The sequence below is a fragment of the Eupeodes corollae genome, chromosome 1, assembly GCF_945859685.1.
Source record: "Eupeodes corollae chromosome 1, idEupCoro1.1, whole genome shotgun sequence".
NCBI lineage: Eukaryota > Metazoa > Arthropoda > Insecta > Diptera > Syrphidae > Eupeodes > Eupeodes corollae.
The window spans coordinates 251,009,931-251,036,576 of NC_079147.1; the positions used below are offsets into that span (position 1 = coordinate 251,009,931).

A 26,646-nucleotide genomic window follows, 5' to 3' on the forward strand; every position below is an offset into this window, starting at 1 on the left:
CTGGACAAATGCAGTTTTCTATCCACTAGAAAAAAACCTGTAGAATGGGACAGATGGAAAAGCTTATGCAGTGGTTTTTCCAGCGTTGAAGAACACCTCTTCAGAACAATAGTGGTGATATAAATTCAATGAAAAGCATTCGATTTCAAGGTCAATAATCAAACGAGTTGTTGGTATCCTGAAGGCAAGGTTTCGATGTCTTTTGTCAGCCAGAAAAAATTACATTATTCGCCCGAGAAGGTAGCACAAATTATGAACGTTTGTTGTGCACTTCACAACATCTGCTTACAGTTCTGAGTCCCATTAACTGAACCTATTCAAGGCATTTTTGGAAGAAACTGGCAACTCTATAAACTTGGAACAACATTCAACTAACAACGACCAATATTTAAACATAGTTAAAAGAACAAGAGATAATATTAGAAATGAATGTATAAATTAAAAATGTATTTTCTTTTTATTTCAATGAGACAACATAATGAACAAATTATGTACAAGAAATTAAAGCTGATTGAAAAACTTTCAAATTATATATATATACGAGTATTATGACAATTTACTTACACTTTGACAACAAAAACTTCGCTCGCAAACACATTTGATGAAGATTGATTATTTTCGATTAAGCCTTGTTTTAAATTCTACTTTCGAGTTACGTAGTTCCTCGTTTATTCGAAAGTTCATAAGAATTATATTTAGCACTACTAGAAGTATTCGAGTCTCGTTGGTTTTAAAGTAATCAAATAGATACATAGTACCAATTTTTCGAATTCGAGCAATTTCATTGTAGAATCGAGTTACAAAGTAGGGCCCCAGTTTGGGTTATGAGGTTTTCAGGAATACTATCAAATCTATATTACAGAACAAGAATTGTACTGTGCATTAACAGAAACATTATCGAAACTGTTTACAGTAATCACTACTGTGAAGCGGTCGGTATTAGTGTTCGTGTAATTTTTTAATAATAATGATCCAATTAATTTTGTTCGAATATGCATACAATTAATATAACAACTACTAAAGAAGGAACTGTACGTATGATTTTTGCAAATGGTGAACTTCTAAAGTAAATAGTAACCAATTTGCCTACAAAATCGTCTTATTAATAACGAGATAATAATAATATTTTACATGATATACAGGTATGGTTCAACATTTCATTTCACTCCAAATTAAATTGATATCGATTCAAAACTAAGATTAGAGTAAGTTTTAAAGTTCACTGTTACCGTTTTATTTTTTTCCTGCTTAACATTACGATTTTTGTGATTTTTAGTTTTAATTATAGGAAAAGAAGTTGAACTTATTTTGGTAATGGACTTAATTTATGAAAAGTTGCAGCGTCCACATCATATTTTAGTAAACAAACAAAGCACGATAAAACGTCGTTTAAAACGTCTGGATATTGACAATGAATAAGGACAAGTAAGAAAATACAGTATTGAAATTTTATTATATTTTTATAAAGTGTACGAACCCCATAAACACAGTGAGTACAATAAGAAAAGGGGGATATTTTTTAAAAAGAGATACCGATGCATAATGATTTATTTAGCCGGGTAAAGTATTTCACATTCGTGTAGTGCGAATAAAAAACAATTATCTGCACTTGACAGTATGTGCGAATAATAACAAACATACGACACTGTGGCAATACTCGAAAGATGCAAATTAATTTAAGTAATTATAACCGATAATTTCAAGAGCTCCTTTTGAATTCTGACGAAATATGAAAAACTTCTAGAATTTTGTACGAAAAAAAACCTTTGACTACTAAAGATGAAAGGAAGTTTCTGTCAAAATAAAAATAGGATAAATTTTTACAAAATGATGAGATTTTTTTTCCTTATTACGCCTTATAAAATCTAGATATTTATATTCAGGTTTGTTCATATATGGCATGTGATGTGATACAGTCTTGCACAACAATGAAAATGGTTGCGTTCAGCCTCGAGTTGGATACGCTATTCTGGAGGGAAATCACCCTGTCTCACTCTCTGTCGCACTTCAAATGCATCGGAAAGCTGTCCATTGTGCAAAACGAAACACCTTGCGTTGTTGTAATACTCTTTAATTATCGCAACAATTTTATGAGGAATGCCCCTAGCAACATGCGATCTCCAGATAACATCACGACCAACGCGATCGACGGCCTTTTCAAAATCGACGAACATGAGGTAAAGCGGCGATTGATACTCCGACGATTGTTCGAGAATAATTCGCAAAATGTTAATTTGGTCCACACATGATCGACCACTGCGAAATCCCGCTTGATGCCTCTTGAGCGTAGAATCAATCTTAGATTTTATCCTCTCGAGAATGATGGTATCCATTAACTTTGGAAATCCGGACAAAATAGTGATTCCGCGCCAATTATTCCAGTTCTTAAGATTCCCTTTTTTTGGTTGCTTGACGATTACCCCCTCCTTCCATTCCCTGGGAAAGGTTTCGTTTTCCCAAACAAACTTAACAAGTGGCAACAAAATACTGGCCGCCAAGTCGAGGTCTGCTTTGAGGAATTCGACAGGTATGCCATCCAGCCCAGCTGCTTTGTTGTTCTTTAAAAGATGTATCGCGGTTCTAATTTCCGTGCATATCGGGTCAATATAAATGCTTCTGGTAGATCTACGTATGTCCGGCAGTTGATGATTTGCATAAGCGTTTACATTTGTATTCTGATCATCGTTCAGCAATGTACAGAAGTGCTCCTTCAATTTTCGTAATTGATCTTCTATTGACACTAAAAGACTACCGTTCGTGTCACGAACAGAATGGTTGCCAATATTTTGTTGGCCTACAAGATCCTAAGTGATTTTGTACACCATCCTCGCGTTACCTCTTCTTGCAGCTTCCTCATCGCTTTCTCCCAATTTGTCTAATCTGGCCCTTCTATCTCGTCTCACACTGCTCTTTACTCACTCCGTTTTCCGATGAGCATCGGCTTCATTATTTATACGAGTATTTATTTTGAGTGCTCTGCGGTGTGTAATTTTGTCTCAGGTGTCTTGGGATATCTACAAATCCTTATCTTTAGATTGTACCTCGGTACCGTTTCAGATGCAGCTTCAATAAAAACTCTTTTAACCGTGCCCCACAACGTCTCCACGGGAACATTTGCGTTTAACCCCCCATTTGACGCCTTGTCGAAAAGAGCATATGCAAAACCACGAAACGTATTTGGGTCACTAAAAGCGATTGTATTAATTTTTGTCTGGTTGACGTGTCTGTACGTCACCGATAGCAGCTGTTCAGTCGAATTGTCGCTAATAGCAGATGATTATCGCTTCCTGCATCTGTACGTCTCTCGTTCCTCACATAACAAAGTGATTTCCTCCATTGTTGTTGTATTATAAAATGGTCGATTTGGTTTTCTGTTCGACCATCAGGGGATACCCAGGTAACTTTGTGGCAGGTTTTATGTGGGAAAAGGGTTCCACCTACCGCCAGCTGACGGGCATTAAAAAAGTCGACAAGCTTATCACCATTGTCATTTCGTTGACCCATGTCGTAACTCGCTCAAGGCATGTATGTGTCTATGAGTCTTAATATTTATAATGTTATAACAAAATAATTCTCAGAGAACTTGGATTGTAAAGTGGCAAAATATATTTTTTAAGTATATTCTTTTATACTTTGATCACAAAAGGACTGTTTTCTCATCAATACAAATTTGGGTGATATTCACATTGGGCTCATTTTTATTAACACTTGACAGTTAAAAAGAGATAAGAAAATGAGGCAGACATTTTCTTTAAATTTTAAAAGTCAAAATGAATTGCCTTAAAAAAGTAAAACGTGAATAAATGGACAAATTTGAGATAGGTATGTATTTTTGTTAATTACCTCTTTGATTGATTTTCTTTATTTTTATAAACATTATTTTAGAAATAATCTTATTTTTTTATGCATTTTTTTGAAAAAAAAACAGGAATTCGTTCTATTTAAAATTCATAGAGGATTTCCGGATAACATACGTACATATTTAAAGCTGATCACATGTCCCTAATGAGCCCCTATAAAGGCCTACCCACATTGAATATGGTTTTTGAATAACTCAATGCACTCCAGCACTAGCACTATTCCTTTTTCTATCCGTGTTTTCTATTCTAAATTCAATTAAATAAACGAATCATGTAACCCAGATACCACACCAAAATTGACAGAAGATTACGTTAGGTAAAGGTATGTATACATTTAGCATATTTTCGGTCAATCGTGCAAGCATGCATGCATTAAACGTAGATTTACATTTATTATTTCAATCTGAAAGCTTGCATATTCGTTACAGCTATTTTATTGGCCATGCAAAATTACTTTGTCCACTCCTTGTTTAAGTGCTATGCGCTCTCCTTTTCTATTTTAAATCACCGATTCATGAGAAACCAAATGGATTTTTCCAAAGGATTGCCATAATTTTCTTAAAATGTTCTTTAAGTAAGTTCTGTTTGCGAGCAAGCCTACAAAATATCCAATTAATTACTATAGATTATTATAGTTTCTTTTTCGAAGGACACAAAAACTTATGGCAATCCCATAACGGAAGAAACAAAACGGCTTAATTGAGTAACAAGAAAATACGTCGCTCTATATCTTTTGAGGTCAAGCCAAATCATATAAAATTTTATAACAATGAGTAATTGGAAACCACACTACCTACAGATATAACTAGCAAAGTTTTGACCTTGCAACAATCCCAAAATTGTTTAAACAATGTAGGTATCTGAATCTAAGTTCAAAGCCTACACAGTCTTGTGACACCCATAAGTCATGTATGTTAGTGACTACGTTACGTATTGACCGATGAAAAGGAAAGCATCGATGACGACAGCTACAATATTTTAACAACGGCGATAACTTTCCACAACTCCGCACCAGCCCTTGAAGTTTGACGTTTTATTACGTTTTATAGCACGTTTCCTCTTAAATTGTAACTTATTGCCTTTTTCTATTGTTGTAAATATAATTTCTAGGGGAATTCCATATCCATGTATGAATGTCGACGAGCAATTTAAAAATTAACCTCCATTTCATTTGGCGAGTCAAAAAAGATTCAAATGGCACAAGTGGTCGCAGGAACCTACTTGTTTTTCGTTAAGTAATTTTACAGTTTTTAATTCTAAGGTATTCAACAATTTTTCAGTAGACATGACAGAGTATAATTATAAAATGCTAACGGAATTCTTCCCTTAAATGTGTCTCAGATTTTTGACAGCAAGTACGTTAAATTCTTAGGAGAAATTTGGTTTGTTCCTAATTTTCGTGAACTCAAAAATGTCTAAGGCCTTAGGAATATAAATTAACAAAATAAAAATGATGTTTGAGGGTTCAGTCGATCAGATCTATAATTTGCAATGACTTTTGTTAACTTCCATCTATAAAGATAAACTTGATACCTTAGTTGATACCTTACAGTGCAAAAAAGTAGGCTTAAATATTTTAAAGGATATAAACAAAGAATTATCTCTGTTTGTTTACTTATTGCGTTCAAAAGACTTTCAGTTCCTATTAATTTTAATATATATCAAAATTCATATAAAAAATATATATAAACAGACCTTTGTACAATCGTATGACGTTTAACTTTTTTATATTTCTATTGAGACTTCAAAGAATAATAACAGAGTAGAATATAATGAGTAGAATTATAATGTGTGAATCTTACTTAATTATTTACTTAGCTCTTCAGACCTGTTAAGTCCGTTGGGAACCCCATAAGGGCTTAAGGGGCATAGGGTCTCTACTACGCCTACTCGCCATCTATTTACGAAGGTTTTGTAGCTTTCTTGTAATGGCTGAAGTAACATTTCAGGTTCTGCGCCCATAAAGAAACAAAGATTCGACATTTATGCGAAACATTCGTAGCTATCTTCTTAAGCTAATAGAGTTAATCCTCCTAATTCTCGACAGCATACCGAACTCCTCTTTTGCTTTTTCGATCCGACAGATGACGTCTTTTCGGCCAAACCTTCGACGGAAACGATACTTCCAAGGCATTGAAAGCTTTTCACTTTTTCAACCGGTTACGAGGAAATATTTATTTGAGAGGATGGTTGGGTTCCAAGGCTGATCATTTTTGTTTTGCCGGAATTAATTTTCAGTCCCATGACTCCTGCTTCTCTCCCCAAACTTCTTGATATTTCATGGAGATCCATGAACCTTGAGAGGAAGCAAACATCTTCCGCGTAATTTGTTGATTCAACGAAGGTTTTATGAATTATTTTTGGGGTGCCAGTTGTATTACTTACTTACTAATTTAAAAGGTGGCGCTACAGCCCTGTGTGAACTAGGGCCTCACCCAACAAACTTCTCTATCTATCTCGGACTTTCAGAGCCGGAGCGTTGGTTTCCATGCGCTCTACGTGACCCCGCCATCTCAGTCGTCGGACTTTTACCCTTCTGGCTAAGTCTACTTCGTTGTACAGCCCGTACAGCTCGTCGTTCCATCTTGTCGTGCAGGCTATTTTTCCCGAATATTCCACCAAAGATTTCTTCCCTTCCTAGCTTGGCATTAAAATCGCCCAGGACAATTTTAATATCGTAGCTAGGGCACTGCTCATATGTTTTGTCTAAGAGCTCGAAGAACATATCTTTGGTGTTGTCGTCTTTCTCTTCTGAGGGGGCGTCCGTACATATCACGCTAATGCTGGCGAATTTAGCATTGATGCACTGTTGGTTTTCTCGGTAGCAGTCACCATAGTAAGTGTCGCAGTTTTTCATAATCTTTTTGCCCGGCCTATCCCATCGTATTTCCTGGATGGCGCTGATGTCTGCTTTATAGGAGTCTTGATTCTCCGCTAATTCTTCGGACGCACGTGGTCGGTTAAGGTACCTAACATTCCACGTGCATATCCGATGTTCGTTGTCCTTAATTTGTTTGCGAAGGTTGTCAACAGTAAATCCGTTCGTATCCAAGGATTGTGGGTGCTTCGCAACTATGATGTTTTTACGTAGCCAGGAAGTCATTCCGACGACACAACCCCCAACCTGTAGGGCTAGATCCTTAGTATAACTCCAAGGACGGGGACCCGGATAAACCGCTCTTTATAGGCCTGGGTTTCGTATAAGTCGTAGAAATCCTATAAGGTGTTCACTAAGTAGTCCTCCGCTGCCATCTGGATAAATAGAGGTGCCTTATTGGATATAGAGTGTCATATCTCAACTCGTTTTTTATAAACATCAAATCATGGACTTTGGAGATATGTCAATATGACTTTTGTATGTATTTTGCTAGCTGTCACTTTTCGTCAACAGATCCTATTATTCATCCTCAGGCGAAACTATTCAGTTTTTTGTTGGTGTTGTTCTTTTTATAGCTGAAGGAGTCCAACTTTTGAAAGTCAAAAACAAAAACGTACCCTTTAAGAAGTAACTGCCAAAAATGCTATACTTATATTGGAATTTACCCTTGATTTTGTATTTACCAATTCTTTTTAAATCAGCAAAAGGTGCGTACGATGAAATCTAAGAAATTTTTTTATACATAGTAGGTACATATAAATCCTTGACCTCATTTTTAGTCTGGTTTGCTTTAGCTTTAGCCAAAAGTGTAGGTTAGTTTTGGTGGACTTATATTTCTTAAAGTTATGACGGGAGAAACCCTATAATTATTTTCCATGCGATTTAAATGTGAGTTTTTTTTTTGTCGCGGAAGGACTAATGCGTGAGAGTAAGAAGTTATTGCTTAAATTCTAATCAGGCCATAACACCTAGGACCTGAGTCAGTAGGTCAAACTAAATAAGGTGAAATGATTTGTATATTGGATTTCATCGTCGTCGTCGTGATGATTTTTTTTCCTTATTTTAAACACGTGCAGAAGCAATATAGTTATAGTACCTACCTACGATACGATGATGGTTTAGGCTTGGAATAAATATTATACAGAGGTTGATACTTGGGGACTATAATTAAACATGCTTTAGGCTTTGGGGTATAGGTATTGTGAGTAGTATATTTTTGATACCGCATTTTCATTAATTTAAGCAACACTCTTGTTGAAATAAACCCATTAACTTTTGGTGGATTTAAATAGGAAGATATATACAATACCTAATACATATTCGTTTTAATTACTCGAGATGGCATTGAAGTCGTCAAAAATTTAGTTGAAGGTTACGAGTACATTATTTAAGAGGTAATGTACCTTTATTAACTATTTGCTCTTGACTTCCTTATAAGTTAAATAGGTATAGTTAGATGTGTTTGAATTTATTTTTGAATAAAAAAAAAACACAAAACGAACATTTATTTCCTTGACGCAAAATAAAAATTGAATAATTTATAAGGAATAATACAGCTCTGATAATCTTAAATAAATTCAGGAAAAATCAGCTTTTTAGATAACCCTGAATTTTAAAATCAACCATAAAAAAGGTTTTTAATGACATTTATTGCCATATTTTTGGCTTTTTGTCACTAACACTGTTGATACTGTGTCTCAGCCTATAGTTTTTGATGAACTTCCTTCGGATCATAACCTTGTACTGTTATAAGTTCTTCATCTTTCGGAAGTAATAGAGGAAAATTATTTTGATTTTAAAAATACTTACTTGTCATTTTTAAATCAGAAATAAAACTTAAAACTAAGAAATAAGCCTACGGACATAGACAATGTTAGAACGAAAGAAGGTGTTGACTTACTTGTTTGAGATTTCTCTGATCAAATTCTTGATCTCTTGAATCTTCTCAATAGATTCTTCTATACCGAAGCTACTAAAAAAGCATCAAATTAGTAAAATTCCTGATTATATTCTTGAATACATTAGTGTCAGAAATGGTTTTAAAAGACAGTGGCAACGATATTGTTTGCCAGTACATTGCCATCAGTTAAAATTTTGAAATATACTCATTTCTATGGAAATTCCAAAAAATCGAAACATCCTATGGTACCAATCACTTAGTCAGTTACAGAAAAATGATAAACCTTTTTAAAACACTGCTAAGATTATAAAAAAAGACCAGATTAATTCCTGCACTTAAAAATTCTAATGAGGTCCTTTATACCGATATAAAGTGAAAAGTCGAATGCTTTCGCTGAAAAATTCAGGAAAAATAATGAAGTATATCAACAGCTTAGTGATTTATGTACTATAAGTTTGGTAGACGTTGCCTCTTATAGAATTTTATCTTCTATAACAAAAACACCCCTGTTAATGATGTCCCAGCTATAATAAAGGAGATGCAAGTACGGAAAATCGATGGACTTGATAACATACAAAATCTATACCTCAAACATTTAATCAAGTCAGGAAGAAGGTTAGGTAAGGTTAGTGGCTGTCCAAGATAGAAGCGGGCACACTTAGGCCAGTTTAATGGCCTGTTGTAATACGATATGAATCTTCAGGCTTCCTCATAAGCTCAATGGAACCAGTTTGAGTCTCTTACGAAAAGTGATAGGCAGATTATTATGATATAATTTAGATCGTTAAAGAAGAATTCTACTAGGTAAAATTCTTGTGTTTTCGATCCAGAGCAGGGCATGTACAGAGAAGATGAAGAGTAGTTTTCTCCTCTTCCTCGTCCATACAGCTTCTGCAAAAGTCATTTGAGAATACGCCTAGTCTCGTGGCGTGCTTTCCTATTAAACAGTGTCCGGCTAGACACCTATTATCGAGTTTATATGCGATCTGCTTAGAGATAGCAAGCACCTTGAACGTTTTAAATCCAGTGTTGACCAGATGTTCTTTATGAACTGACACTTGGTGATGTTGTTCCACCTGGTGCCTGCCCTCCTCACAGAGTCCTGTATTAGCAACAATTTATAAGTAGCCATTAGTATGCCAGTACTTGGTGGTAGACCGTAGAATGGGCTGCACTGTTCCTGGCGAGTTCATCTACCTTACAGTTACCTGGATTGTCTCTATGGCCCGGCACCAAGCAAAGGTAATTATTAAGCTGCTGTGCCATCTCCATTAGAGATGATCGACAGTTATGGACTGTTAAAGAGTTTGTAGAGACGGACTCCAGCGATTTGATTTGAGCGATGATTTGACTATCTGAGAAAATACGGATATCAGATGTTGATATCACGTTTTTCTTAAGCCAGGACAAGAATTCTTTTATCGCCAAAAGTTCCGCCTGGAACACGCTACAATGATTGGGAAGGCGGAATAAGAGACTTAATTTCAGTCGGTCAGAGTACAAACCTCCACCAAAACCTTCTTTTGATTTTAACGCGTCTGTATAGAAATGGATTGACTCGTCTTTCAGAAATGTCCTATCCTCCCAAAAAAATTTGGGAGGTACAGAAATCTGGAAAGTTGGGGGATGGTGTAGTCTGTGTGCTTTAGAATTGATTCTAAATACCTTAGACTTACGGAGTAGCCAATGTTGTTGTTAGTCCACTGCGACACTACCAGGAAATTGAGTATCCAGTAGTAAGTTCAGCGATTATTTACTTGAATTTGTCCAGGAGCCATCTGCATTTTTCAAGCAGCATGGCATCGCTGGATTAGTTGATTCCTTAGTGGCTTCTTGTAAATTCTTAAAAATTCTTTGTAAGAGTCCTAGTGAGAGGCTAGTCGTGCGGTTTTGGCTCGGTTGGAAAGTTTCCTGCATCCTTTTCTAATATGTATAAGTGGACAACCAATTTGTAGCGATCTGTTCATAGCTGAGGTAAGGTCACTGACTTTGTTGTCAAGTTCGTTAGCGTTAGAGGAAGGACTAGATAGTCCAGGTTCTAGTAAACTCTGTAATGAGTTCCTGTATGAAGCCCAGTCAGTTTTCCGATAAATTGGAAAAGTCAATGGACTCGGGTTATCATCCACATTGATATTGAACTGGATATATTTATGATCAGAGAACGAGTGTTCTTTGGATACTTTCCAGTCCATGATCATATGGTGTATAGTATCTGAGACAAGAGTTATGTCTAAGACTTCTTCTCCAGTTTTAGTTGTGAAGGTTGGTTCATTTTCAACATTACTTACAAAGAGGTTAGTACCAAGAATATAATACGGTGGTATCTTTGTCACTGAAATGATGAAGTAAAAATACATTAATGCTACGTTTCATTAGTATACAAGAACTAGATTCAAGGCTAGAGGAGCCAAGGATTCTTTATTGAGTTCCATATTGGCACTCCTATAAAGACCCTTCACTTCCTCCAGCTTGGCTATCTTCCAATTATCGTCGGAAGAGATGAGGCCGTTTTGGTGTCGGTTTGGCCCTCTCAAGAGACATTTCGCGTTTAGACGTGAAGTCTTTATTGCTGCAGCAAGAACACTGTTAGCCCATTCGACGCCTTTGTCTATATAGGCTTTTTGAGAGTTTCCCCTTTCCATTTGTGGATGTACTCTCATTAGTAGTGGTAGGGCCAGTTTTCACAATCTTGCCAAACGATGATGTTGTATACAGTGATTACACCAAAGCCTTTTATAAAATATCCCATAAGATAATTTATCTCAAACTTCAAGCCCTAAGCTTTCCACCTATCTTTATAAACGGGATAAGCTCCTACCTTGCGAATAGAACTTATAGAATCCTCTTCCGTAACTCAGTCTCCAGTCCCATACATGCAACTGTTGGAGTCCACTATTAAAAATTAAAAAAACTCACATATCCTAATGTTTGCGTATGACAGGAAAATGTTTAAGATTATCTCAACTCCATCTGATTCCTTATTTTTACAAAATAATTTAAATATCTTTTTTGTTTGGGGCATGCATACTTTCCTAGTGCAAACAAATCCCATCCCATAGAGTAATCGTAACGTAATCGATTCTATTAGAGAATTTCCGTTCCCAAGCTAATAGATCTCTAGATTTTAGTTTAGTTTAGTTTATTCACCAAACAAAGTTACAATAAGTACTTTAATGATTATTAGATAATATAAAACATACAATTTAAAATTTTAAACATTACAACCAGTAAAGTTATTTAGAATTAACAATAAATTTGATTTAATTAAATATCTAATAACATTGAAATCAATCATGTTGCAAACAGTATTTGTTTCTCTTAAACACCTGGATATTGGTTCATTGTAAGCATACACAGTTCTATGACATGGAACATTAAAAAATGGTTGGTTTCGAAGCAATCTCGCAGGAACATTAATCCCAATTAGAGCTAAATTTTGTGAACAATCAATATGATTTGTGACTATGTCATTAATGAACATAACCTCTGTATACTTTCTACGATTGTTAAGAGGCAAAATACCGAGTAGTTTACACCTCGTTTCATAGTTAGGAAAATGAAGTCTTTTCATTTGGATCTTTTCGATTCTAAATGAATGAAGAAAATATGGGGGATTCCAGATTACACTGCAGTATTCAAGATGAGACCTTACAAACGCAAAATATAAAAACTTTAAGGAGTATGGATCGGAAAACTCCTTTGAGTTTCGCAATATGAAACCTAACATTGAACTGCCTTTAGCAAAAAAAAACCTATATGCTTTACAAACTCAAGTTTTTTATCAAAAATCACAACAAGATCTTTTTTAAAGGATATAACGGACAATGGCATATGTTTGATTTTAAAGATAAAATTAATTGGACGATGGTTTCGAGAAAACGTTAGGCTTTGGCATTCGAAAATGTTCAAATGTAAACAGTTAGCTAAACACCAGTCGTATAAAACATCAAGATCTTGTTGCAGAAGAAAACAATCATATTCAGATTTATACAACGATATACCTTAACATCATCTGCGTACATCAAGCACTTTGAATTTAAAAACATATCAGTAATGTCGTTTATAAACAACAAAAAAAGAAGAGGACCAAGATGGCTTCCTTGCGGGACACCCGACGTAGCATATACCGGTGCAGAAATAATGTTATTTATACGAACGTACTGAATACGATCCCTTAAGTATGAATTTACCCATTTTAAAAAGTTTGAGTGAAAACCTACTTTATTTATCTTCATAAGTAAAGCAACATGATTGACTCTGTCAAAAGCTTTAGAAAAGTCAGTATAGACAACATCATACTGATAACCTTTCTCAAGTGCATTCAACACTAAATTACTAAAATTAGTGAGGTTAGTTGCAGTGGATCTACCAGCTACAAAACCATGTTGGTATGGTGAAATCATTGCTTTAAGAGAAGGAGTTAATTTTTCATAGACTAACTTTTCAAAAAATTTGGGAATGGTTGCAATTTTACAAATTGGACGATAGTTTGAAACATCTTGCCTACCACCTGATTTGTAAATAGATGTGATTGTTGAACGTTTCCAAGCATTTAGAAACTCGCAATTTGCAAGTGAACGATTGAAAATAATTTTTTAAAAGAACAGCCAATGCATTCGCACACATTCGTAAAATGATTGGTGAAATTCCGTCAATATCACGTTGCTTATCACCCTTAAGCTTAGACAACGCTAACTCAATCTCAGAAGTTTAAAAACTTAAGCATTAAGCATTAGGTAAATTAGGACAACTGTCTAAATACACTGCCTGAAAATGTTTAGCCAACAAGTTACATACAACAGAGATGTCAGTTGATGTAATGCCGTCATGGCTCATACGGTTGGGAATGCCATTTGATTGTTTTTTATTATTTATAAACCTACAAAAACTTTTGCTATTTGTTTTTAAATCACACTGAACACAAATAGATATTGATTGTAAAGACATTTATTTAAAGTATCGAATTCTTTTTGTAAAATTCGATATTGTTTATATATTTGCTTGTAAACCTTATTTTTTAAGTTATTAAGATTTATGATTCTTTTATGGAACCACACAGGTTTTTGTTATTGATTTTCTTAATTTTGGGTATATATAAGTCCATCGCAATATTAAAATGGTCATGATTAAATATAACGTTAAAAGGAATTAATCTATTCTCATCTTCATCGTATATTCATTTAACATTTGGCAAATTAAAATCTCCTAAAATTATTATTTTTTGATTATCTTTACGATTTTTTAAGATTAAACGACAATTTTCTACATGAGCTTTGTATAACTCAAGAGAGCTACTTGGTGGAATGTATTATTAAGAGATGTTTTATTAAGAGATAGTCAAAAGAATTTTCCAAACCCTACGTAACTAAAGCGTTTTACATTTCTCTAGTCCGTCCTCATCTTGAATATACATGCCACTGAAAATGTTCAGAGACGTTTCGTTCGATTTGCCTTACGTGGCCTCCCCTGGGATGATACATCCAACTTGCCTTCTTATGCCGATCGATTTAAACTGATAGGTTTGTAACCCTTATATATTGGACGCAAAAACGCTGATATATCATTTGCTCAATTGTTAATGGGTTATAAAGATTCCTCGGCACTCCGGAGTGATATTCATCTTAACACCAACCCTCGAAATCTGCGATCTGTTTCCCTTTTCTATATCCCTCATCACCGCACTAATTACGGGCACTTTCAAACAATGTCCAGAATTCTTCGACTAGATTTTGACTTTAACATTTCCAAATCCCATTAAAAAGATACCCCTTACTTTTTCTCTTTTTGAGTCCGCATTTCTCGTCCCTTTCAATTTTAAGTCTAATAAAATTAAAATTGTTAGTTCTTGTGCGTTAAAGAGCTTTAGGGCCAACATGAATTAATGTTGAAAACTGATAACAAATAAATTAAATATATGTTTAAAAAAAACTTTGATTTTATCAGCTTTTTTACAAAAATATTTAAAACCCTAAAAAAAACGACTACGTCTAATGGTATCGTACAAATTAAAGTGTGCAGCTTTAAGAAAAACCTCTTATAAGGATAATTATCGACAGGTAACTTTTTAATCACACCTTAAGAGTTCGAAGAGAACACTTAACGATAGCATTAAAAAGCCCGACATTCTGTATTTTGGTTTATCAAAGTGTTTTATCAGGGTGTGCTAATATCGTGACCAGAAACTGAAAGTAAACAATTAAATCACTTTGTTAAAAGTAGCTTCGAAAATGATTAAAATACGTCCTCATGGTATTCACAAAGGAACATAGTTTACTTCTAGAAAAATCCAAGAGATTTTTTTTTTGGTACAAAACGTTACATGCGAGCATACATACAAAACATTCAGATATTAAAAGTACAACGAACTTTTTAAAGAGTGTGCTGCGTACCTAATATATGGCGTTCCTGTTGCACGCGAGTAATAACTTTTCGACCGCACTTTTCTAACAACTCTTATATACAGAACTCCAGAGCTCTCTGATGACGGTAATTTAAAATGCAAAAATGTCCATAATCAAAATCCTCAATCTCTATATGTGCCGAAGTGATTCTCAGCATGTTTCTAAAGCATTTTTCAATGACTAACTATGTGCAACTATATACGTACGTTTGCCCCAGAGCGATTTATAGCTCTAAGCAAAAGACTGGCTCTAGCAATTTGAAAAGGAAATCTTACCGCACTAACATTTTAATTTAAAGTTTAAAAAAGGGTAGGCACCTAATGAAAACAAAAAATACATACTTTGAATTGGAAAAAAATTTATATGAAAAAACATTTTCATTAGTTGCAACAATCACCACCATATTGGAGTCGGGTGCAGATAAGTTCTTTATTTGAATACTCAAATGGTCACCTCCAATCAGTAGGCCTCCTTCCGCACTTTGTCGCTCACTGTCTGACAGCGAAAACGAAGTCAATCCAACCAACATGATGCCAAAAACTTTAGAAAAACTCGTACTCGCACTCGGACGCTGACCACGCGATCCTCGTATAAAAGCAATATAGTGGCTCCATACAAATGCATGGCTAACGTTACTGCACGACGACGGACATTCCGATTATTGTTGTATAAGAATTTAGTATTGTTTCAGTGGAATTTGTTGTTGTTGCTATTTTATAAGTAAGTAAGCGAGTAAAAGAGCTAAACAGAAAAAAAATAGCACTCATACGCCATGTGGTACCTTTTGTACTGTAGTCAGGCCTATCGCCATATCCATTTCGAAAAGTAGGTAAAACTCTTCGCCATGGGTCAGTAAACCTACTTCCGGTTGACATAAATTCGCCCTGGACATGAAAAGTGTTTTCTTTTCAAATACGAGTACTAGTACATGCTGCACCGAAATGTTTCTTTCTAGCCATTCATATAGGCTCGCGCTATAGGCTACTCGCCTTACTATAATATGCACAAGGCTACTTTCTTTCTTTCTTTTAAAATTTTCCTGCAAAACTGAAAAGGATTATACACTGTGGGATTTTTCGGGCTATCACATAAAATGTTCCCGACTGACGATTACTACGACCAGCGACGACGGCCATATTGCTTTAAAGTTTCTATAACGTTCCTGTTAAGACTTTTATTGTTGTGTATTGTATGGATTTTTGTATAGAGTTATAATACGTGGAAAAGGAAGAGGAGAAACCACTAAGGAAATTAATAAAATTGCATTTTTGAATAATGAAAAAGGATAACAAATCTCCTTAATTTCAGTGTTTTGTGACTTGGTTTCAGTTTTACATAGAAACAATATTCAGGTATTCGTATTGTGCTGAAGCCGAGTGAGCTGCTTTATTAAATTTCTCTGGAATTAATTAAAATTTAGCGGGAATTTTCTATATGCTGGTGCTTTGGATTGCAGGCAAATAAACATTGCAGTTTTCGGAGAGATCCATATTGAAAATCAATAAAACTGTTATAAAAATGGTAATTTTATTTTTTAATGTCATAAAATAATTTTTTTATCAAAGTTGTGAGAGCCATGTTAGGATATATTAAATTTCGTGATAAAGGATAAATGCAAGTATAGAAAAATCACGGGCACTTAAAGATTTTAAGCAAACATACACTTCCGATAGTAGAAGTTTTAACCAATATAAAAAGGTTATTGACAGAGATGGAGAACCTTCATACTTTTAGTTGTGGTTTTTAGGATGTTCATACATTTTCTGAACTTGACTCTCAAATTTCATTAAGAGAATTTGAGAACACTTTTCGGGTTATAAAGAACAACAAAGCTTAGGAGAAAAACTCAAGCTATACATTGTGGATTTTTTCAACTTGATCAATAGTAAACATTTTGTATTAGCCAGTATTAAAAAAGCCATTATATTTGATATATTTAAAAAAGAAGATGCAATACAGGTTGAAAAATATGGGTTAATTTCTATTCTTGACAACTACTCAAGTGAAGTGATAAACAACATTCATCTACATCTCAGGTGTAGCAAATTTCTCTTGGGGTTGGCTTTTCAATTGGTGTTGGTAGATTTTTGCGCCCCGTAGCGACCATTGTGTTAGTTATTATTCAGTTGCTTATGCCAACACATTATGGAAAGTTACACGATTGAACAGCACGTTCAAATGATAAAACTTAACGCAAACGTTGCGCGTATTGCCCCCTTTTTACGGTAAACGTGGTGATCCTTTACAGTCTACTATTCAACGTTTGGTGGCCATTGAGACGACCGGTTTAGTAAACAATCAGCCAACACCCGTAGGTTCAAGGAACGCAAGATCGACCGAGAACATCGTTGCGGTGTGTGAAATTGTACACCTGTAAAAGATTCAGCTGACCCAGGAGCTCAAAGTTCATGACCATAGACAACACCGTTTGTTTGCTGACCGGGCTTCGAATCATTTGGAAGTGGCAGATATAAGATATTTACAAAACTCTTGAAAAATAGAATGGCACATTGGATTGAGAGTCAAAAACTTATTCATGAAAATCAATCTGGTTGTCTGTACTTCAGAACATTGCTGGCACATTCCTAAAACAAAAAAAGAAATTAATCGCATTCTTCATTGATTTCAAGGCAGCCTTTGATAACATCGATCGAAGAGCTCTGTTCTATAAGCTCTATAATACTGGAATGAGTAGTAATGTTGAAAACATGTATGAAGAAAACCGAGCAGCAGTATGGTGTGGAATTGAGACTTCGGAGTGGTTCGCAACAAATATGGGAGTAATACAAGGCTATTTCTTAAGTCCTTACCTGTTTTTGTTGTTTATCAATGACCTCACAAACTGTCTACCAGAAGGAATAGAGTCTGCCGGGGTATTATATAAAGCACTTTATTGCAGGTACTCACCCGAATCATTACAGCTGATGATAAACCGCCTTTATATGTACTGTCGATCTTGGAGTTAAACGGTTAACCTTGGAAAGTCAATTGAGAACCAACTGAAGTTGTAAAAAACTACAGATACCTTGGTATGACGATTACTAGTAATCTCAACATGCAGTCACATCTAAAGGAAAAACTTGTAAAAGCAAAAAGTGCAATATGTGCTGATGTGCTGCATGGAAAAGATGTTTTTCAAATAAATTCGTTGACCATACCGTTAAATACAAAGTTTTCATTGGAGTAGTGGAATCGGTGATGCTTTATGCTGCACAATGTTGAGGACACAGTCAACATGAAACCTATATTAAAAGAATCTTTCGATTACCAAGCACAACACCCAATTCTATGCTGTTAATCGAAACAGGCCTTTCACCATTATTTGTTAAAACTTTGAAGCTCCACGTAGATTACATATGTATACTGAAAGTTCTTGACATGTCAGACGAAAGACTTCCCAAAATTGTTGCCATGCAAGCTATTCAAAGAAGAAATTTATGGTTTAGGAAACTTGAAAGTGGATGAACAAAATAGGCTAGATTGTATAAATATGGCTACATCTTCGTTTCATCGATCGTTGTACAGCACCCTGAACCATTGTGTGAAAAAAATTATTCAGCAAGCACAACAGCCAAGAACTAATATCGGCCATCTTTAAAATGAGGGGAGAACTCATAAACTTACATACTAACAACATAAACATAACTTAACTACATACCACATCGTTCGGATTTTCCGATCTATTGCTGTCTTTACAACCTCGCATAGCGAGAAGATGTAATTTTGGTTGTTAAAAATGCACCTCGTCACTAAAGATGATTTTTCGGCCATAATTGAGGTCAGTGGTCATGATCTTTGAGCTCCTGGGTCAGTTGGATTTTGTATGGGTGTAGGCTCAACTTCCAGCAAAAGATTTGACAGATGTCATCAAAACAAAATGGCCGCCACGGGGTGCCAAAATCTACCCAAGCCAATCAAAAAACCCTTTACAAATAAAAACATGGATATAAGCAACAGAAATCCATACAAAATTTCTTTTCTAGATAATTTTTGGCTCAATGAATTAAAGTATCTAAAATATTACAATAAGTTTCTAACTGCAATAAGAATTACTTAGGGTAAAACTCTCGGCGGACCTGTTTTTTCGGTAGTGTTAACAAACTACAATCTTTAATTTTTAGAACATTAATTCAAAACAGGTTATTTTATCTTGCAACAGTAAGACCCTTAACTGAAAAAATGTAGTTTCCTAAACATTTTTGTAATAAATTAAAGCAACCAAAAGAGGAGTGATAACAGTTTTGCACATGTTTTATTTATATCGAACGATAATTGTACCAAAAGCTTTCGGAAAGGCGCCTCAAAATGTCGCACAGCTTATATCCCGATTGAATAAATGGTGTGATTTAACGCCACTCAACTATTTTTAGTGAGAATTTGTGAAATTGCTAATCAACGCCAATAAGAACCAAACTATTGACTATATGGAAGACAAAATTCACCACGTTATTGCTGATAAACGGCCAAAAATGTTTGAAAAAGTCGTCAAAATTAGACTTTCAAACTAGAGAACGTCCCACCCAGCCGTGGCAGTTATATGCCAAAAATAATATTTTAATTATAGAGCCAGAAGATTATCTTTCAAATAAAGCAAATTATATGTCAATTCAACAAAACTATTTTTTTTTTAATTTCATTTCAATTTTCTGTACTTAAAAAAAAAACCGTTTATATAAAAATCGAGATAAAAAATAACCTTGGGAAAACTTGCTAAATAAACTTAAAAAACACGAAAGCATGATGAATTTAAAGAAGAAGGTGAAATTGAAGTTGTATTTTTGATGATATGCATTTTTAAATTTTTTCTTAACAGATCATTTACCAAGTTTCTGTTCCGTAGTTCTGACTTACAAAAATTATATATATTTTCATTATTTTTCATACTTAACACATATTCAGAATATGCTTTTGAAAAAAACCTTTCAAAAAGTAGGATATAACAAACTTCTTCCTTTAATGATCTCTGTGTATATGTGAATTATTTTAAATTATAAATTATCGTGCAATCGCAGTGAAATCAGTGAGAAACAATTTATCTAACACATTAAGTCACAAGTCATCAAACACAGAAAGTGTGCGTGTTCGTGTAGACATATCAATGATATGAAATGTAAATCACTCAACATAAACATTATCCTTTTGTTTTGATATAATATGTAAGTAAATTATTACACTGCTCAATCATATTAGAAACTGTTCTTTAACATAATTTGTCTAAAACCTCCTTTTTTTAACCTCTCAAAGTTTACCAAACCATCTCTTTTTCTGATTCATAAACTATAAAAAACAATAACAGTCACTGAGAAAATTTCTCCGAAAAGGAGTATTATAACTCTCCATTGTATTTTCTTGAGTCCTTTTCTTTCTCCAGGATCTCAAGTTTTTAAGAGTCTCAACCAATATTATCCCCTAACATACCAAAACTACAAAAACTTTATTGGCCATGTTATGTGTATACAAACAAACACTGGTCAGTTCAACATACCACCTCAATCTCAAGAAAACACAGCACATCACAGAAAAACCCCCAAGGATATAGCCTGCGGTCTTTACCCTTGTGTATACGTACACAAGTCCGTTTTTGTTACCGGCAAAAGTTTCGCAATCAAAACACCTTCACCGCGATACAAAACCAAACTAAACCTAACCGTACTGTTAGCACGGAACAAGGAGAAATTCAATTAAGGATCAAGTGTAAGGATTTTTGTAAGCCAACTTTTATCCACCCCAAACTCCAGTCAAGATATTTTGCATAATAACGTTGTAGTAGAACTGGAAGTAGTTTTGCGTGCTAGCAAAGGCAAAGGACTCAAAACAACCAACGAACGCCAACACTAGCAGCAGCAGCGATAGAAAACTCCATTCGATTAGAGACAATTCCAACTCAGCCGTCATCGTCAGCATAATACTCTTCTTATATTACGAGTACACCAAACCCCTACAACCTTAATATACAACAGGTCCTTTCAATTCTCATCGTCTTGGAGTCGCGTCATCGGTCGACGGTCGGCATCATTTGTTGTTGGCCCGATTGCTTAACCTAGTTAGAAAAAAGTGTTGGTAAGGTACAGTGATTTGGCAAAAGTTTCAAGTCAAGATGGGTCGGGGGCGAAGACGACGGACGACGAACGGCGAGTAATGTGAAGTCCGTAACACATTTTAAATTGGAGACTTGTAGTCCTTAACGATGATGGGGAAAAATTGGGTGGCTTACTGTTAGGCCTAGAAAGTATAGTTTTCGATTGCATATTTAAAGAAGAGAGAGCGAGCCACTTTTGGCTTGTTCACTTGTGTGCGAAAAGGGTCTTGGAACTTGGAACAGTCAAAACCGTCACTTCAATTGAGTTTTAGTTTGTAGCGTTACGTTGGCGGGGTTGCATAAAATTTCTAAAAAAGCCTTTTTCGTTTGTTCCTTTATAGTTGGAGTAGTGATGTTTTTGTGTTGTGGGCTCTTTGGAAATAAAATACCTTATGAAAATTTTCTTTGATTTAGGGAAGAAAAGAGAAGTTATTTAAAATAAAATGCTGTGAAATAAAAAAATGTGTTCTTTTTAAATGATTAATAATAGATTTTAATGTTTAAGATAAATAAAAATTAACTTAAGTGTTTTTTAGATTTTTAGTTTGAAAATCATGTTAAAAACATTATTTTTGTATATAAAAAATGTGCTATGTGATTTGGTTAAGTGAAAAGAATTTGTGAAAAAAAATGTTAAAACCATTGTCAGAGCGGATTATTTTTTGGATTACAAAACCTTTACTTGGATATACGTTTGTTGGATTATTTTAATGGATTTCACTGAACTAAGTATTTTCTAATTTTAAGTTTTAAAATGGTAATAGTTTGAAGTTGTTAATTCATTGAACTGTCATCAGAAAGTTATCGTAAGCTAGTAACACTTTTCGATTTAGTTTCGTAGTAAATTCTTGAACGGTGGAATAATTTAAACAGATAAGTTTCTTTAGGCAATAAAGCTTTTTAAAAATGTTGTTGTCGCAGTTCCATAAATTCCTTTACTTATCAGGGAGATTTCCTTTTATATAGTTTCACACTTAAGGCAAAGTATTGGTTTAAAAAAAAAAAAGTTAGAAATTTAAAATTTAAAAAAAAAATTAATTTAATTAGATTTTTCAAAAACGACTCTGACGTTTTTTCCATCTATGTAGCTATATATGTATATATTTTTAAATTTAAAAAGTGTTTCTTTTTTTTTAATTTGGTCTTTTAAAAAACACTTAAAGTGGATTAATATCATATGCATTTTTTCGAAGCATTCTTAAAAACAAAAGGGGCTGGGATGCGACCCACACTGATAACTTCCCATCCGGTCTGTCGATTTGTTTTGCTTAAAAGTTTGTATATATGTACTCGTATCAATTTTTAACAAATTTGCGTACTATTTTTTGTAGATTTTATTTCTTATGAAAAAACGGACTGTTGGATTTTTATATAAAAATTACTGAATATCTAAAACAATATTTTCTGTGAAATAAAATAAGTTTGAAGCCAATATTTTAATTTTTGAAAAGCTATTTGAGTCGAAAGTAAATTTTTACCTACCAAGTTTTAGTATTGTTTTTTTTTTAGAGTTTTATTTTTTGTAAAAAAAAACTGTCAATTCGATTTTTTTCAAAATTTGTCCTAAATTTGAAAACATTATTTCTTATAAGTAGAAATTAGTTAGAAGCTATTATCTCAAATTTTTGAAAAGATATTTGAGTCGAAAATCATTTTTTACCAACTTTTGTTAATTTTTTTTTCGGTTTTTAATTTTTTGTAAAAAAAAACTTTCAATTCGATTTTTCTCAACATTTTTCAGAATGTTGAAAGCAATATTTCTTATAAGATAAAAAAAGTTTGAAGCCTAAATTTTAAGTTTTTGAAAAGATATTTTAATCGATATTTAATTTTTACCAACTTTGAGTAATGTTTTTTTTAGATTTTTATTTTTTATAAAAAAAAACTTGCAATTCGATTTTTCTCAAAATTGTATAAGATGCCAAAAACATTATTCTTTGTTGCACAAAATTGTTTTGGAGATGAAATCATATTTTAGTGGGAAAATTTTGGAGGTGACACATTTTTTTTGGTTTATAAAAAAAGCCGTTAAATGGATTTTTTTTAAAAAATATACTTTTTTGATATCACGTTACAATATATTATATAAAATTTAATTCAAGTCTCTAGCGTTTTTGGTTTGTAAGATATTTAGGGTTAAGCAAAATTGTCTCTTTTATTTCAAATTGTTATGGTAAAAAAACCACCCACGCAATTTTGTTAAGACCCTTTCTGCATCTTTCTGCCTTATTATCTGTATAACAAAATTTATTTGAAATCGATATCTCTTCTGGTTCTTGAGCAATGGGCGACGAAAAAAACGTCGCGTACGTATGGACGTACGAACGTACGTACACACGCACGCGCAGAAATCTTTCTAAAAATCTTTTATTTCGGCTCTAGGGACCTTGAAACGTCGAGAAATGTCAAAATTTTTAATTTGACAAATCGGACCCACTACAATAACTTCCAATGGGAAGTTAATAATTTTAATGGTGGATTTTTCAATTTGAAAAAAGAAATTATATGGGCTGAAATATGAAATCAGATCAGAAAATAGTTAAAAAGACAGGACATTTTTAAAAATTAAAAAAGAAATGTGTAGTCTTTTAGTCTCGGTATTTTTGAAAAATAAAAGAGAAAAAAGAAAATGTGATTGCTTTAAGATATTTTTGATTTTGTAATTGTTCGGTTGGTTCAAAATAATTGTTGGTAGGTATTACATTTTTTCATAGTTTTTTGTTTAACAAAAGATTTTATGGAAAACAAATTATTTACCATTCAAATCGATTTGAGTTTGTGATAACCCATGTTTTTTTTTAGAAATTGACGAAACCAGTCGTTCAAAATCGACTAAAATTGAACATCTCTTTCTGCCATGACGAACATACAAGGTGCAATGTTTCTCTTTTTCATATCTGACTGATGTGTTAACTTATAATCGGAATAAGAAATTGGCTTTCAAATATGAAAAAAAAAGTCAAATGTGCTCCCAAAAGATTTTCCTTTCTTGCTTAGAATATTATATTAAAATCGTTGCCAGTTGACACCATTTTCTAAAACACAAGCTTTGGAATCTTCAATTTTTGTGATTGATCTACTTCAGGCAAAGACTTAATACAAAAAGCTTGTTTACGTGCAGTAAAGTATAAAAACAATCAATTCCATTAATACATACTTCCCTCACATAAAACTTTTGGTTATATGAAAGAAGCAATTTATATCGTTTTGTTGACAAAACATAGTGTGAGCAACCGCACACCACTTGTTTTACAACTACATTTATTACAAACAATTTTTGTTCGAACTCATAATTATTAGATTCTGGAATAATCTAAACACCTAAGAAATGGCATTTTAAATTTAATTTAATTTTAAAATGTTTTTATTAAATAATCGTTTAAAGGGAAGCTTTAATTGCTGTTTTCACGAAGCTTTAAAAAGACAACAAAGTTGTACATACTGTTTGCTATACGTTTTCAGGATGTTCTATGCTGAATATAAGAGGGTTTGACTGTTTATATGTACATGTATTAAAATTTAGCAGAAAATTGTAATAAAAAAAAACGTTCGTATTTTAAAAAGGTACAAAACATTAAGAACAATATTTATTTCTTCCTTCTTAACACAATCGAGTCGAACATCAATTTCTAACAGTTTTTAATTGTTCTTTTCTTGTGAAAAAATGTCGATTTGATTTCTCCAAAAAGAATCAACTACACTCAAAATTTAATGTCATTTTTTTTTTCTGTTGATTCCTGAGATATTTTACTCGAAAATCAATTTTTACACATTTATTTCTTATAGGTTTTAATTTTATATAGAAAAAAAATATTAATATTGTTATCTAAAAAAATTACTTAATGTTAACAACAATAATTTTAAAGTCTATAGCATCATTGATTTTATTACGTTTTTATTTTTTTTGTGAAAAAACAATGTCTCCCTCATTTTCCTAAAAACTTTATTAGTTGCGAAAAACGTTCGATGCATGCAACTATATGGAAAAAATATATTTTTTTTGTCGTAAAACAGTCGAGATGTGAAATGTGTTGTTCAGTATATGTTTATATACAATAAGTGAAAAACACAAAATTTATTATTTTTTAACTTCCCATAGGAAGTTATTGTAATGGGTCCGATTTGTCAAATTGAAAATTTTGACATTTCTCGACGTTTCAAGGTCCCTAGAGTCGAAATAAAAGATTTTTAGAAAGATGTCTGTGCGTGCGTGTGTACGTACGTTCGTACGTCCGTACGTTGGCGACGTTTTTTTCGTTGTCCATAGCTCAAGAACCAGAAGAGATATTGATTTAAATAAATTTTGTTATACAGATAATAAGGCAGAAAGTTGCAGAAAGGGCTCTCAAGAAAATTGCGTGGGTGGTTTTTCTTACCATAGCAGTTTGAAAAAAAGGTGAACATTTTGGTTAAACCTAAATATCTTATGAACCAAAAACTCTAGAGACTTAAATTAAATTTTATATAATATATTGTAACGTAATATCAAAGAAATATATTTTTTGAAAAAAATACATTTAACGGTTTTTTTTAAAAATCAAAAAAACTGAAAAAAAAAATTGTCACCTCCAAAATTTTACTAATAAAATATGATTTCATCTCCAAAATAATTTTGTACAACGAAGAATAATGTTCTTGACATCTGATAAAATTGTGAGAAAAATCAAATCGACAGTTTTTTTTTTTTATAAGAAATAAAAATCTAAAAAAAACATTACTCAAAGTTGGTAAAAATTGAATATCGATTCAAATATCTTTTCAAAAACTTGAGCTTTAGGATTTAAACTTATTTTATCTTATAAGAAATATTGTTTTCAACAGTTTGAAAAATGTTGAGAAAAATCGAATTGACAGTTTTTTTTACAAAAAATGAAAACCTAAAAAAAATTAATAAAAGTTGGTAAAAATTGTTTTTCGACTCAAATATCTTTTCAAAATCTTGAAATATTAGCTTCAAAGTTATTTTATTTCACAGAAAATATTGTTTTCGATATTCAGTAATTTTTATATATAAATCCAACAGTTCGTTTTTTCATAAAAAATAAAATTTACAAAAAATAGTACTTAAATTTGCTAAAAATTCATACGAGTACATATAGATAAACATTTAAGCAAGACAAATCGACAGACGTGATGGGAAGTAATCAGTGTGGGTCGCATTCCAGCCTCTTTTTTGATATTCTTTGGTGACTATTTTTATTCTAAATGATATCACAGGTGCTCAATTGGGTTGGGGATTTTATTTGGTTTTTTGACATTGTATACCAACCAACTATTCTGTTACAATATAAATTATTCGTGAGACCCATTTTTTGAACACTTGACAGAATATTCTCTTTGGGTATATTAAAGTACTTAAATATTAATAAAGTGTTTATTCATCTTCTCTCTATGTTAACTAAGTTCCAACGCCGGAAGATGGTATACCTCCCTACACATGCTTCACAGTAGGTTTTAAGTTTTTCGTATTCAGAGCAGTATTTAGTTTTCTCCAAACCATTTGACGACCGTTTGAGCCAAAGATGTTA

At 33.3% G+C, this 26,646-nt stretch overlaps 1 protein-coding gene across 3 annotated transcripts in view; it reads left to right on the forward strand.

The window, feature by feature from the left end:
* Nucleotides 1-21,734: 21,734 nt before the first annotated feature.
* Nucleotides 21,735-26,646, forward strand: part of LOC129940164 (protein stum) — a 54,488-nt gene continuing 49,576 nt past the window's right edge. For all 3 annotated transcript variants that reach the window (XM_056048417.1, XM_056048419.1, XM_056048420.1), the window contains exon 1: nt 21,735-21,847. The gene's annotated coding sequence lies outside the window, so the exon portion shown is untranslated. The remainder of the gene's footprint in view (nt 21,848-26,646) is intronic.